This window comes from Octopus sinensis, unplaced genomic scaffold, assembly GCF_006345805.1.
Source record: "Octopus sinensis unplaced genomic scaffold, ASM634580v1 Contig16689, whole genome shotgun sequence".
Taxonomy (NCBI): domain Eukaryota; kingdom Metazoa; phylum Mollusca; class Cephalopoda; order Octopoda; family Octopodidae; genus Octopus; species Octopus sinensis.
This window is the reverse complement of record NW_021834506.1, coordinates 17,901-34,196: the sequence shown is the minus strand read 5'-3', so window position 1 is coordinate 34,196 and position 16,296 is coordinate 17,901. Positions and strand designations below refer to the sequence as shown.

Sequence of the window (16,296 nt, the reverse complement as noted above, 5' to 3'; positions counted from 1 at the left end):
CCAACTCCGGTTAACTTCAGCGATATGGAGTTACATTATTCATTGACATGTTCATTGACAATATGCGGAAAGTGCGTGATCAACTTGACACTGCTGGGAGCTTAAAGCAGTCTAGCCCTCCTTATAAATCTTCTGATGGTTATCTATCTATCTATCTATCTATCTATCTATCTATCTATCTATCTATCTATCTATCTATCTATCTATCTATCTATCTATCTATCTATCTATACTGAAATAATTTTTTTATTCTCAAATGCGTGATAATGCTAATAAAATAGCGTGATCAGGATAAATTATCCATACATTGTAGAAAAATACGTTACCGGCCAGTCATGAGTCTCATGGCTGGTCGGTAACGTATTTTTCTGCAATGTATGGATAATTTATCCTGATCAGGCTATTTTATTAGCATTATCACGCGTTTGAGAAAAAAAAATTTTCTGTATCCTTCAATACATCTCAACGCTTCTAAAACAATCTTTGTTTACTTTCATCGTAAGTTGAATATATATATATATATATATATATAATATATATATATATAATATATATAATATATATATATTATATATATATATTATATATATATACATATAGGCGCAGGAGTGGCTGTGTGGTAAGTAGCTTGCTAACCAACCACATGGTTCCGGGTTCAGTCCCACTGCGTGGCATCTTGGGCAAGTGTCTTCTGCTATAGCCCCGGGCCGACCAATGCCTTGTGAGTGGATTTGGTAGACGGAAACTGAAAGAAACCTGTCGTATATATGTATATATATATAAGTGTGTGTGTATATGTTTGTGTGTCTGTGTTTGTCCCCCTAGCATTGCTTGACAACCGATGCTGGTGTGTTTACGTCCCCGTCACTTAGCGGTTCAGCAAAAGAGACCGATAAAATAAGTACTGGGCTTACAAAGAATAAGTCCCGGGGTCGATTTGCTCGACTAAAGGCGGTGCTCCAGCATGGCCGCAGTCAAATGACTGAAACAAGTAAAAGAGTAAAAGAGTAAAAGAGTATATATATATATATATATGTATGTATATATATACACACGTACACAACAGACATACACCCAGAATCATGCTAATAGCTTAGGAGTGAAATTTAGGATATCTCGGTTTCTCGAGAATCGATTTTGAAAAAAAACTTTTCCCTGCTGGTTTGCAAACAATGGCAACACCATTGTTACATTTTCATTATTCTGTGTAATCTGTGAAATGTCCACTGAAACTATCTTACTTCTGTAAGGTAATGATATATAGAGAAAATGTTATACTCAACGATGGTATGGAGAGGAATTATAAGGTCTTAAGAAAACACTTCTAAGACAAAACCAACGTGTATATTTATTTAGGTACAGAAAAAGAATTTATTCTGCTTCTCTCTATCTCATTTTGTTTGGGAATTAATTGACAATAAAACTCGAAAACTTTCTTATAACACTGAACATCATAGTTACAGTATTCACGAATTTTGATGTAGCAAAGAGTTGCATTTTGTATCTACTCCAAAACTTTAAGTTTCTGACTCATCTACACTGTCCATTATAAGAGAGTACCAGCATGTTGCTTTTTGCCACCTTAAAACAACACTAAATTTTCGCCATTCAAGATTCAGACTAAGTAACCAGACTTGTAATAGGTAATTTGGCTTCAACTTTTATTCTATCGCTAAAAACAAATCCTCCACTCTAGAGCTTGAACCCACAAAATTATATTGTATAAAATGTCCAAGTTAGATACTTCTCATCTAATAGCTGTTGACTTATGAAAGCTGGTCTATAAACAACGCTGTGTTCTTCCCGTCCATCTTTTTGAGGTCTGAAGAAATACATGTTGCGAGAAAATTTTAGTCGAGACGGAGTGAACTATTAGGTTCTTCTGCAGAAATAAATAAACCTTATTACACTTTTTAAAGTATTCTTTCTGCAGTTTATACCTGTATATATATATATATATATATATATATATATATATATATATATATATATATATATATATATATATATATATATATATATATAATATCAAAGGGAAATGGAATTTAATCAAAATTAAAAACATTCAATTAAAATTTACATTTCCAGTGGTCTAACGCGTAAAACAATTTTAGTCAAAAAGACTATATATTAGTCATACGATATAGTTTATATTTAAACACATAGAGATTCCACTTATAGGGATTCTACGCATTAGAAAGAACAGCTAAGTTCTATGACCACAAAAAAATTCGGGACAAAATTCGACAGGAATAAATTTGGATATGAAAAACATTTACCATCTAGTTGATGATTAGAAACCAATTGGTCCAGGAAACTAGATGGTAAATGTTTTTCATTTTCAAATTTATTCCTGTCGAATTTTGTCCCGAATTGTTTGTGGTCATAGAACTTAGCTGTTCTTTCTAATGCGTAGAATGCCATTGTATGCCATTGTATGGACATCTTATCCAATCTCTGCTGTTCTATCAGCATTTATGCGTTTGTAAACAAGTGGATTCTCTATGTGTTTAAATATATATATATAATATATATATATAGTTAATTCGTGGGAGCCAAATCTTCATTAGGGATTATATAATCCAACCAACATTCGTCTTAAACCAGGGCTACCATGTTATGTTGGTAAACAATCTTTACTACATAATCCAAGTTATTCCACAGGTTTAATCCGTGTCATATAATGGTAAAGCTATTGGTATATGTTTAAGATTATTGAAATTTTCAATATTGAAGGAAAACAAGGAGACGAAAATGGAGAATAAATAGATGTAATTACTGATTTATTAGCATGTTACAAAAAGAGTTCTTGGCCAAGTGCTTAACGAATTAAGCTAAACTGCTCTCTGACAATTAATTTCGCAATTCTAGAACTCTCCGATCAGCGTTTATGCGTTTGAAAATAAATTATCATCTTATTTGTATCTCACAATACTCATTTCAACGCTTCTAAAACAAACATTAGTTTGTTTACATTTATCGTAATCTAATTTCAGCTTTCCAGCGTTAAGTTCGGTAGCTTTATAAGTTCTAGTATTGCGGCTTAATTTGTTTGTGAGCAGTTTAGCTTCATTGGTAAAGCACTTGACTGGTAATCAAAGGGATGTGAGTTGGAGTCTCATGGCTGGTTGCTGACAAATCTTCCGCAACCAGCCATTGTATGGATATCTTATCCAATATCTGCTGTCCTATCAGCAATTATGCGTTTGAAAACAAATTATTTATATCTCACGATACACATTTCAACGCTTATAAAACAAACATTAGTTTGTTTACATTCATCGTAATATACTCCATTTAATGTTTAAAATGCGATGAAGGCATTTTTGGTGGAATTGTTCTATACACAACGCATATATTATATTATATTATATATAATATTATATTATATATAATATAATATTATATATAATATTATATATATAATATAATATAATATATATATATTAATGGCAGGGATTATTTCTGCCTCGTAACTATATTATGTAGAGAAATGTGTTTCTATTGCAAATCTACTTTGTCACATTTGGATGATGCTTAAGATGATATTTTTTCCCCTTAATACCTGATGATAAAACAATACTTGTTGATGAATGGGATTCTCAAGAATAGCATCAAACAGGCTACATCATGCATTAAAAGCCATTAAAGACCCAAAACCAAATGTACAACATATATAATATTCGCAAGAATATCGCCAGAGGATCTCTTAACGGATTTCAGAAACGTCCACGAATTTACAGTTTTTGCAAATATCTATATGCAGCCTGTATTGGCGAAAAGTTTTTACCTTTTAGTCAGAAAGTAAGGCAGTGATCATGACAATTTATAGGACCTCCAAGACCAGTGAGTGGGTGTAAAAGAAGGAGAGAAGGAAGAAGGGATTGAAGCATTTTCAAACCAGGAATCTGGCATCCATCCTGTCCAACGTTCTTACATTTCCGCCATTCCACCAAAAGGGATGAAAACAACACATTCAGTTCGATGCCTCAACGATTCTTCTAAGTTGTAGAACTTCAGCAGAGATCAATCTACGCATGCACAATCGCCTTTAATAAATGGGCATCTGGAAGGACAATTTCTGTATCTAAATTGTGAAGATAAAAGCTATCCATTTTTATCTTTTTACTACTCCACTTGTTTCAATCGTTGAATTGCGGTCATGCTGGGGCACTGCTTTGATGGTTTAATCGAATGAATGGAACCCGAAACTTATTTGTGATTTTGATGCTTACTCCGGCGGTCTTCTTAGATGAAACTCTAAAGTTACGATGTCCGAGACAAAGATTGTCAAGCGGTGCTGGAGAACAAACACATACGCTCCCTGTTTTACACACATAAACACACACACACACACACACACACACACACACACCACACACACACACACACACACGCACGCACACACACACACACACATACACACACACACATAGACACACACATACACACACACATACACACACACACATACACACATACACACACACACGCGCACACACACACACAAACACACACACGTACACACACACACACACACATGCACGCACACACACACACAAACACACATTTCTCGTGATTTCGCTTGTCCTATCGTTCTGATTTGTAACTTGTATAGGCCACGTTCTCAGAGCCTGAAGATTACTTGAAGACTCTAAGCGCGTTATAAAACCTTCGTAAGCCACGTCTTTAATGTATGAAACTATTAGTACCTCATAACCATATACTGTGTACATTAAATGATACAAACACAGAGACACAGACACACACACACACACACACGCATTTATATCCGAGTTTGTGTGATTGTGTATAGAGGATTATATTAATGAATGAAATTCCAATTAGTTCGATTTTCACATTTTATTATTTACAATTTTACAATTTTGCAATATTGAAATAAACTAGTACTAACATGCGTTACGCAATCATCAGGTTTACGTAGTGACAGTCGTGTTTCACTATACGCAATCATCAGATTTTTTTTGTTGTACAGCCTTTGTTCCGCAATACGCAACGCAATCACCATATTTATGTAGTGACAATCGCGTCCCACAATACGCAATCGTCAGGTTTATGTAGTGAGTCATATTCCACAATACGCAATAGTGACAGTCGCGTTCCACAATACGCAATTACCTGGGTTATGTAGTGAATCATATTCCACAATACGCAATAGTGACAGTCGCGTTCCACAATACGCAATTACCTGGGTTATGTAGTGAATCATATTCCACAATACGCAATAGTGACAGTCGCGTTCCGCAATACGCAATTACCTGGGTTATGTAGTGAATCATATTCCACAATACGCAATAGTGACAGTCGCGTTCCACAATACGCAATCATCAGGTTTATGCAGTGAGTCATATTCCACAATACGCAATAGTGACAGTCGCGTTCCGCAATACGCAATTATCTGGTTTATGTAGTGAATCATATTCCACAATACGCAATAGTGACAGTCGCGTTCCACAATACGCAATTATCTGGGTTATGTAGTAACAGTCGCGTTCTACAATACGCAATCATCAGGTTTATGCAGTGAGTCATATTCCACAATACGCAACAGTGACAGTCGCGTTCCGCAATACGCAATTATCTGGTTTATGTAGTGAATCATATTCCACAATACGCAATAGTGACAGTCGCGTTCCACAATACGCAATTATCTGGGTTATGTAGTGACAGTCGCGTTCTACAATACGCAATCATCAGGTTTATGCAGTGAGTCATATTCCACAATACGCAACAGTGACAGTCGCGTTCCGCAATACGCAATTATCTGGTTTATGTAGTGAATCATATTCCACAATACGCAATAGTGACAGTCGCGTTCCACAATACGCAATTATCTGGGTTATGTAGTGACAGTCGCGTTCTACAATACGCAATCATCAGGTTTATGCAGTGAGTCATATTCCACAATACGCAATAGTGACAGTCGCGTTCCGCAATACGCAATTATCTGGTTTATGCAGTGAGTCATATTCCACAATACGCAATAGTGACAGTCGCGTTCCGCAATACGCAATTATCTGGTTTATGTAGTGAATCATATTCCACAATACGCAATAGTGACAGTCGCGTTCCGCAATACGCAATTATCTGGTTTATGTAGTGAATCATATTCCACAATACGCAATAGTGACAGTCGCGTTCCGCAATACGCAATTATCTGGTTTATGTAGTGAATCATATTCCACAATACGCAATAGTGACAGTCGCGTTCCGCAATACGCAATTATCTGGTTTATGTAGTGAATCATATTCCACAATACGCATTTGACAGTCGCGTTCCGCAATACGCAATTATCTGGTTTATGTAGTGAATCATATTCCACAATACGCAATAGTGACAGTCGCGTTCCGCAATACGCAATTATCTGGTTTATGTAGTGAATCATATTCCACAATACGCAATAGTGACAGTCGCGTTCCGCAATACGCAATTATCTGGTTTATGTAGTGAATCATATTCCACAATACGCAATAGTGACAGTCGCGTTCCGCAATACGCAATTATCTGGTTTATGTAGTGAATCATATTCCACAATACGCAATTGACATCGCGTTCCGCAATACGCAATTACTGGTTTATGTAGTGAATCATATTCCACAATACGCAATAGTGACAGTCGCGTTCCGCATACGCAATTATCTGTTTATGTAGTGAATCATATTCCACAATACGCAATAGTGACAGTCGCGTTCCGCAATACGCAATTATCTGGTTTATGTAGTGAATCATATTCCACAATACGCAATAGTGACAGTCGCGTTCCGCAATACGCAATTATCTGGTTTATGTAGTGAATCATATTCCACAATACGCAATAGTGTGACAGTCGCGTTCCGCAATACGCAATTATCTGGTTTATGTAGTGAATCATATTCCACAATACGCAATAGTGACAGTCGCGTTCCGCAATACGCAATTATCTGGTTTATGTAGTGAATCATATTCCACAATACGCAATAGTGACAGTCGCGTTCCGCAATACGCATTATCTGGTTTATGTAGTGAATCATATTCCATAATACGCAATAGTGACAGTCGCGTTCCGCAATACGCAATTATCTGGTTTATGTAGTGAATCATATTCCACAATACGCAATAGTGACAGTCGCGTTCCGCAATACGCAATTATCTGGTTTATGTAGTGACAGTCATGTTCCACAGTTTTCGTCTACCAAATTCACTCGCAAAGGAATTGTTCGGTCCAGTACAATAGTAGGAGACACTTGCCCAAAGTGTCGTTAATGGATCCGAAACCATTTTGTTTGCAAAATGAGCTTCTTAACCACAGCTCATAAAATACATCGTTCACTGTCTAGGTACTCGATTCCCTACCAGAGACGCAAAGAATGGTACATACTGCTTGGTTGAGCGCACGGAACGGTAAAATACTGTTGAGCACAGCTTAAAAGGTTTGATATCAGCTCAGCGGCCCTTTTGCTCGGGGCATTTAATTGTTACCCACACACACAGACACACAAACATGTATCTTTTATCTTTTACTTGTTTCAGTCATTAGACGGCAACCGTGCTGGGTTGCCGCCTTGAAGAATTTTTAGTCGAATGACTAGACCCCAGTACTTAATTCTTTTAAAGCTTGGTGCTTATTCTATCTGTCTCTTTGGCCAAACCGTCATGTTACAGGATTGCACCTAGAAAGTTACCACAAGTCCTGGCATACCAGCCTTCCCTCTCCACACCACCGATGTTATCCAAGAGAAAGGCAAAGGCCGATACAGATTGGCACCAGTGACGTCGCAACACAGTTCTACAGCTGAGTGAACCGGAGCAACGTGAAATAAAGTAACTTGCTCAAGAATACAACCACACGGGCTGGGCCGGGAATCGAACTCACTACCTCATGATTGTGATCCTGACGCACTAACCACTGAGCCATGCGTCTTCATATATATATATATATATATATATATATATATATATATATATATATATATATATATATATATATATATATATGTATGTATATATATATGTATATATATATATGTATATATATATGTATATATATATATATATATATGTATATATATATATATACATGTATATATATATATGTATATATATATATATGTATATATATATATGTATATATGTATATGTATATATATATATATATGTATATATATATATATGATATATATATATTATATATATATATATATATATTATATAATATATATATATATATATATATATATATATATATATGACGGACTTTTGTCAGTTTCCATCTACCGAATTCACCCACAAGGCTTTGGTCGGCCCGTGGCTGTAGTAGAAGACACTTGCCTAAAGTGCCATGCAGTGAGACTGAACCCGAAACCATGTGGCTGGGAAGCAAACTTCTAACCACACAACCACGCCTGCGCTTATGTCTATAATCTATACGGTACGCAGCAAAATTACGAAATAGAAAAGCAGCTAACAAAGTCACGTTGAAATCTGTTGGACGGTATTAAGAATGACTAAGTATATCAACGTGTTAACAGTGTGTCTTCTTTAAATCCAGGTTAGCTTTGCGAACAAGCTCCCACTGGCCAATGTAATTTACAAATTTGGTAGCATACGTGAAAGTTGGAGACTTTACGAATCAATCTGTCAAAGTAACCTTACAAGTACCGTACTTTGTTAGTAACTCACCATGTACTTACAACTAGAAACAATTGAAATATACTACACCACAAAAAAACCAAACTAGGTGAGAAAACACTCGTATAAAATACACTCAATCCTGTACAAAATTCTCCACAAAAATGCTGGATTAATCCCTTAGTGGATCAATTATTTTGAAACGGCGTTTCATTTCAGAGCGTTTTTTAAATTTCCCTTTTTAATTATATACACTGTGTTAATTACAAAAAAATTTTTTTTATCTTATTTCCTTTATTTTTTATTATAGAAATTAAAATGTACTTTTACTCATTTGGATTTAAACGAGTTAACTCGGACATTGAAAAAATACATATAACTTAACTGTCTTCGATTTTTTATAAGACGTATTGCTTTTAAATCAAAGGAAAATTTTGAAAAAATGAGATAGTCAGTTTATTTAGAATGATAATTTTTAAAACAAGGAGTTACACACAAAGTTATCTTGCAGACATTACACATGTATCTGCTTTCTCTTCGAATCTTCTTTCCTTTAGTGTCTCTCTTCTCTGCGCATTTTGCACACTGACTTGTAGGGTTCTTTTTCTTATCACTTGGTGATAAGTGACCAGCTGGGGCAAATCTTGTTGGATGTGGGATTGATGATGGTCTTCATGGTTTCTTGGGTGGCAATAAGGGCCTATTTTTCAATAATCTTGGTGATTATTTGCATTCTAAATTTCAGCGGTTTCATAGCAGAAGCTGAAGTTTTCCAAAGATGCTTTATACAAAACATAAGCATTCCAGATAGTCAAATCCATCAAATGAAAAAATACTTATTTTTTTTTAAACAACGCGAGTAAATTCGTGATTGCTCAAAAATGAAACAACACAAAACAAATAAACTCGTTTGAGTGTTAAAATTAAAAGTTAATTTTGACCGAGTATACTCGTCTGGTTCTAAAAAGATACGTTTGCAATGCACGAGTAAACTCGGGATAATCCATTAAGGGGTTAATGACGGACAAAAAATTCCTAATACATCATAATACTAGAATTAAAACATAGATTAAATGCTAAAAAATCTCATTAGAATTAAAACATAGATTAAGTGCTAAAAAATATCCTTTGAAGATTCATTCATTGATGGTATATAAATCTAATTGTGAAAATTAAAAATCAAGTGATAAGATCTTTAGCAGTGACATTAGTCTTACTTACAATAAAGCGGCAACAACATATGCCAACATCACCTTATTCTGAAGATGAGACCGCGAAGTCTAGATACGTGGTTGAATTCAAGAGCTTCACTGTTCCACACACATTGCGAGCTTCTCATACGAAAACATACAACAGCAACAACAAGAACACCAGCACAAAGCAAAAGGCAAAACGCAAAAAACTTATTAAACAAGATAGAACCAGAACATAGTCGTGTTTTCAATATAAAAGCTGTTTTCGATATAGACATACATATGTACATTTACACGCATACATCCACTTATGTATCTAGATCAAACGGTCTCCCGGCTCCGACATTTTACTGCATTATATAATAATATTAATAAAAATATAAATAATAATGATTATAATGAGGACAAAAGCCATAAAAATAATGGTATTGATTGAAGGGGAGCAAATTATATTTGAATAATTTTATTTTATGTCGAAACAAATAAATGAAGTACAACATTACAATGTGATCTATATTAATAATACAACAGAAATGATAACAAAGTACAGTGTGTGTATGTATATGTGTATGTATCTGGGTAATTTAATTTCAAAAACACACACATATATACATATATATACACATTTATATACATACACATGTATATATATATATATATATATATATATATACATATATATATATATATATATATGTACATTTATGCATATATAAGAATATGTATGTGTGTGTGTAATATATATATATACTTATATATATATATATATATATATATATATACATATCTATCTATCTATCTATCTATCTATCTATCTATCTATCTATCTATCTATCTATCTATCTATCTAACTCTCTCTCTCTCTCTCTGTCTGTCTGTCTGTCTCTGTCTCTGTCTCTCTCTCTTCTCTCTCTCTCTCTATATATATATATATAGATAGATAGATATAGATATAGATATACGTACGTGCATACACAGATTTATAAATATATATGTGTATATAGGTACATGTATATTTAAGTGTAATTATACGTGTGTATATATATATTTCAATACGGAGCAAATAATTTCGGAGAAAATATTAGCGCAGATATGCATATATATGTGTATGCATATATAAGTGTGTATATATATATGTGTATATATAAGTATACATACGTAGTAAACACAAACATATACACACATATATATATACATGCTTGTATGTAAGTATGTACATATGTATGTATGTATGTATGTATGTATGTATGTATGATGTATGTAAGTATGTATATATGCATGTATGTATGTATGTATGTATGTATGTATGTATGTATGTATGTATGTATGTATGTATGTATGTCTTTGTAGTTATTAAATGGTGTGCGTGAGATTTCAAGCATTGTAATACTTGGAAATGAATAGAAACTGAAACACCGTAACACGGCATTATTATATATAACACAAACTTTCCTTTTTTTCCTATGATATTTCGACATACACAGGTCTTATTTTAAAACAACAACAACAACAACAACAAAATAATCAACAAACAAACAAACAATCCAACAAACAAAATCAGGGCGTTCACCGAAAAGATTTATCCTGGGATAAAGTAAATGCATTCGAAATAAAATAGTGCATGCTGGTAGTACTGTCTTAAAACAGGGACACACCGGGCAGTCGTCTGGGGACATGACGTGTTGAAGGGGTCTAATTCTGATCTCTGTATGCAGTGGTTTTCTGTTAATAAATATTACAGGAACCAGTGACGTCTCTGCTCAATGATTTTCTCCAAAATGCTATTCCATCTCAGAAAAATCTACTGTTTAGGTGTTATGCAACATTAATTCCTACAGACTTTATTAATGAAAAAAAAATTAAAAAAGCAAATTATGTTCCTGGAGGGTAGATTAACGACAGCGGTACGTTTTTGAATTCATTTTCCCCTGAGAAGTTAAAAGCAGTGTGTCATGTTTGATAAGTCTTGATAAAATCGAAGAGCCCTTTCTTCTATAGGCACAAGGCCTGAAATTTAGCGGGAGCAGGATAGTCGATTACAATCAACCCCAGTGCTCAGCTGGTCCTCGTTTTATCGGCTACAGTTGATTTTGAAAGCCGAACGTAAAGACACAAAATGCCGCTAATCATTTTGTCATTTTGTCCGATGTGCTAACGAACCAGTCAACTCGCCACCGTCTCTCGTCTTAATAATTAAAAGCCTTTCTACTATAAGCATAGAACCTGAAATTTTAATCAATTAGATCAACGCTAATGCTCAGCTGGCACTTATTTTTTCGACCCCGAAAGTATGAGAGGCAAGGCTGACCTCGGCGGAATTTGAAATCAAGATGTGAAGCGTTTTCCCCGGCGTACTAACGACTCAACCTTTTCGTCGCCATGATAAAACTTAAGAGTATGGTGTGAATACATTTACGGCTCATCTAACTGAGAATATGGGCGACGGACTGCTAGATTAACAGTTTGGCAGGAACATTTATGTAATATGTGTTCTTGCATATTCAGTGTTTCCTAGACAACGAGAGGTTAGTATATATTTTTTTTGTGTTTTAATCTTATTTATTTTATCTTCCACGGAATTATTTGAAGAAAAAGAAAAAAAATTGCAGTGACGGATATTTCAGAGAAGTTTTAGTTTAATGAAACCAATTTAGAATGTTCAGATATCTATTCAACTGCACACACACACACACACACACAACACACACACACACCACACACACACACACACACACACACACACACACACTAACACACAAACACGCACACAACTGCGGTGTCTGTGGAATAGTCATCCACTTAGGTAGGTAACTCAGATGATCGAACAAAGACCTCATCAGCACCGCTGCCGCCACCATACACGTACACGCACACACACATACACACACACATTCACGTGTGTGTATATATATATGAGATAAATATAACGAATATATGCATATGAATATGTATACGAGTAAATAATATATATATATATATATATATATATGTATATATCTATCTATATATATAAAACTGAGAATGTGTGTGTGTGTGTCTGTCTGTCTGTGTGAATCCCTAAAACTTGAGAACTACACAACCAATTTCATTCAAATTTTACACATGCCTTTTTTTCATTAATAAAGTCTGTAGGAATTAATGTTGCATAACACCTAAACAGTAGATTTTTTCTGAGATGGAATAGCATTTTGGAGAAAATCATTGAGCAAGGACGTCATTGGAGTATTATGGGTCTCTGGACATTTCAATGCACTGGTTCCTGTAATATCTATTAACAGAAAACCACTGCATACAAAGATCACAGCAATATCATATCTTCTCCACTATTTCAGTATTAGGTGTCAAAAGTGAAACAAAAACAGCTCTCTATTGTAATGTCAAATGCTTTCACTTTAATAGTGAAACTATTATATAAGTGGCATGGACTGAAAATGAATATCCCTCTTATATGTATGTAATATAATTTTTTCTGAAACTTCAGACTTTTCAATATGCTACACCACTGGTTTTAAATTGATATTAATCAAATTGATATTCAATTGTATGTAACACGGGCAACGCCGGGTAACTCTGCTAGTATATATATATATATATATATACCATGACACTGTGTCGGTTACGACGACAAGGGTTCTAGCTGATCCAATCAAAGGAACAACCTGCTCGTGAAATTAAGGTGCAAGTAACTGAGCACTCCACAGACACACGTACCCTTAACGTAGCTCCCAAGGAGATTCGGCATGACACAGAATGTGACAAAGCTGGCCCTTTGAAATACAGGTGTAACTCAATTTTGCCACACACACACACACAGAACCAACAGATGAATCCAGATATTCACAGTGTAGAAATCCCTTATTAACGCTCAAATGATTGAAACTTAGACTTCGATGTCTTTACGAGGGACCAATTCCGCGGGGTAAAGAATGGCTATAAAGAGAGTCAAGTTGAGCAGATATGCAGGCAATTATGTGGATAAACAAATTAACATCTTGCGTTTCATAGGCGTGGCTGTGTGGTAAGAAGCTTGCTTCCCAGCCACATGGTTTCGGGTTCAGTCCCACTACGTGAAACCCTAGGCAAGTGTCTTCTACTATAGCCTCGGGCTTCTACTATAGCCTCGGGCTTCTACTAAAGCCTTGTGAGTGGATTTGGGAGACGGAAACTGGAAGAAGTCCGTCGTATGTATATATGTATATACATATATATATATATATATATATATATATATATATAATATATATGTGTGTGTGTGTGTGTGTGTGTGTGTGTGTATTTGTCCCCCATCATCGTTTGGCAACCGATGTTGGTGTGTTTGCGTCCCCGTAATTTAGCATTTCGGCAAAAGAGACCGATAGAATAAGTACTACGCTTACAAAGAATAAGTCCAAGAGTCGATTTGGTGCTCCAGTATGGCCGCAGTCGAATGACTTAAACAAATAAAAAAAAATGTATTCATGCAAAACGAAAGCAAAGACTGAAGAATTTCAAATGATTAATATATATTAACCGGTGTTGTTTTGTTTACGTTCCTGTAACTTTGCGGCTCGGCGAAAGTGACCAATAAAATAAGTAACAGGCTTATACAAAAAAATAAAATAAAATAAATAAATAAATAATAAGTCGATGGGCTCGACTAAAATCTTTTAAGGCATGGCCGCAGTCAAATAACTGGAACACGTAACAAAAACACAACAACGACAACATCAGCAGCACTAATTATTATTACTGTTCAAAGCTCAAGCTCAAAGAGTGAAAATTTACCGGTGGAAATTATTGGATAGTATGTATCTTCGTTTTTGTTTGGCTTTTAATTTAATCGACTTTCAAAGAATAAAATGTTAAATTTCATCCCGGTGTGATTTGAACTTGGGACATAACGCACCGGAAGAAACACCACATGTTTATTTTCTTTGACGCTCTAACGATTCTGTTAATCTCACGTCTTAATAATCCTTTGTTATTTTGGCACAAGGCCAACAATTCTGAGAGGTGGAAAATCGATTGCATTGGTCCCCCCCCCCCCGGTGCTCAAATGGTACTTATTTCTGCAAGTCACGTCGCACAAACTTGACATATCTCAGAAAAAAATTAGCTTCAAACACGACATTTCTCAGTAAAAGATATATTGGTATACAAAACTGCTTCATGCAGGTTAAGAACAATGAAAATTTGAGTGGATATATTTTCCTTCCGCAGTAATAGGGCTTAAGCAATAACAAGGTTCCATTGAACCTTGTGGTGTGCGACCAGTTGAAGCATTTGGCGCTGCATTGATTTCTTTTCTTTCTTCACTTTTTCTCTTTTTCTCTCCCCTTTTCCTTTTTTCTTGCTTTTTTCTTTTCTTTGTCTTTCTTTTGTAAAAACTTATATTATGGAAGAACCATGACTATTGTTTAGGATTTGTATTTTCATGTAGTTTTGTATTATTCATATATGATATACATACGTGTTATATATGTAATAATATAGCCTCAATCAGAAAAAGAAATGGAGAAACTTTCCAAATACAAAAACCTGGAAATAGAGGTAACTCGAATGTGGAATCTAAAAACAGAAACAATCCCTATCATAGTGGGCGCATTAGGTATGATAAAAAAATATTCAGACAAATAAATACCAAAAACATCAGGACTAACAAATATATATATAACACAGAAAATTGCATTACTGGGCACGGCACACATCCTACGCAAAACACTTTCAATACAGTAACCATAAGAGCATCACAGCAAACCACAGGACATACCCAAGGCACACAGAGCTGCTCTCGGTAGTGAAGTGAAGGCACGTTATGAAAATAAAGCTACTGAATAATAATAAAATAATAATAATAATAATAATAATAATAATAATAATAATAATAATAATAATAATAATAGTAGCAGTTGTAGGGGCATTCGGAGCACTAACAATCAAGTTGGAGAAATATGTCAGAGAAATCGGAATTGACATGAGAGCAGAGCAACCCCCCACCCCAAATTGTTCTGCTTGGGACAGCTGGGATTTTGAGATTGGTACTTGGTTTTTGGATATATTCCACGATAATTAACAACCAAATGTCAACGCTTATGATGTGCAGAAAGAGACCCTGTGAGATTTCTGACAACAGGCTGCCTTCCGCTCTCGCAGAACCAACCAGAGCAAACAAAACCGTGCGCTCTGAGAAGTAAAACAACAACAACAACAATAATAATAATAATAGTTTCAGATTTTAGCACAAGGCCAGTAATTTTTTAGAGGAGGGAACAAGTCAATTATATCGACTACAGAACTTGACTGGTACTTTATTTTATCGACCTCGAAATGATTAAAGTTAGAGTTGAGCTCGGCAGGATTTGAAGTCTAAATGATGCTTCTTTACTATTTCGTTTTTGTTCAGAAAATGGAGTATGAGTTGAAAGAAATTTAGCTTCTATTTCTAGTAGTATAGTTGATCGTGTAGAGGGATGATCGTACGAGTGCTGTATGCTT

At 34.9% G+C, this 16,296-nt stretch overlaps 1 long non-coding RNA gene across 1 annotated transcript; it reads right to left on the bottom strand.

Moving 5' to 3' along the window:
* Nucleotides 1-238: 238 nt before the first annotated feature.
* On the bottom strand, nucleotides 239-16,044 carry LOC118761712. The gene is made up of 3 exons (XR_004997582.1): nucleotides 16,011-16,044; nucleotides 8,384-8,385; nucleotides 239-450 (listed from the first exon to the last, which is right to left on the bottom strand). It is a non-coding gene; the product is annotated as an uncharacterized LOC118761712 (long non-coding RNA).
* Between the last annotated feature and the right edge of the window lie 252 nt (nucleotides 16,045-16,296).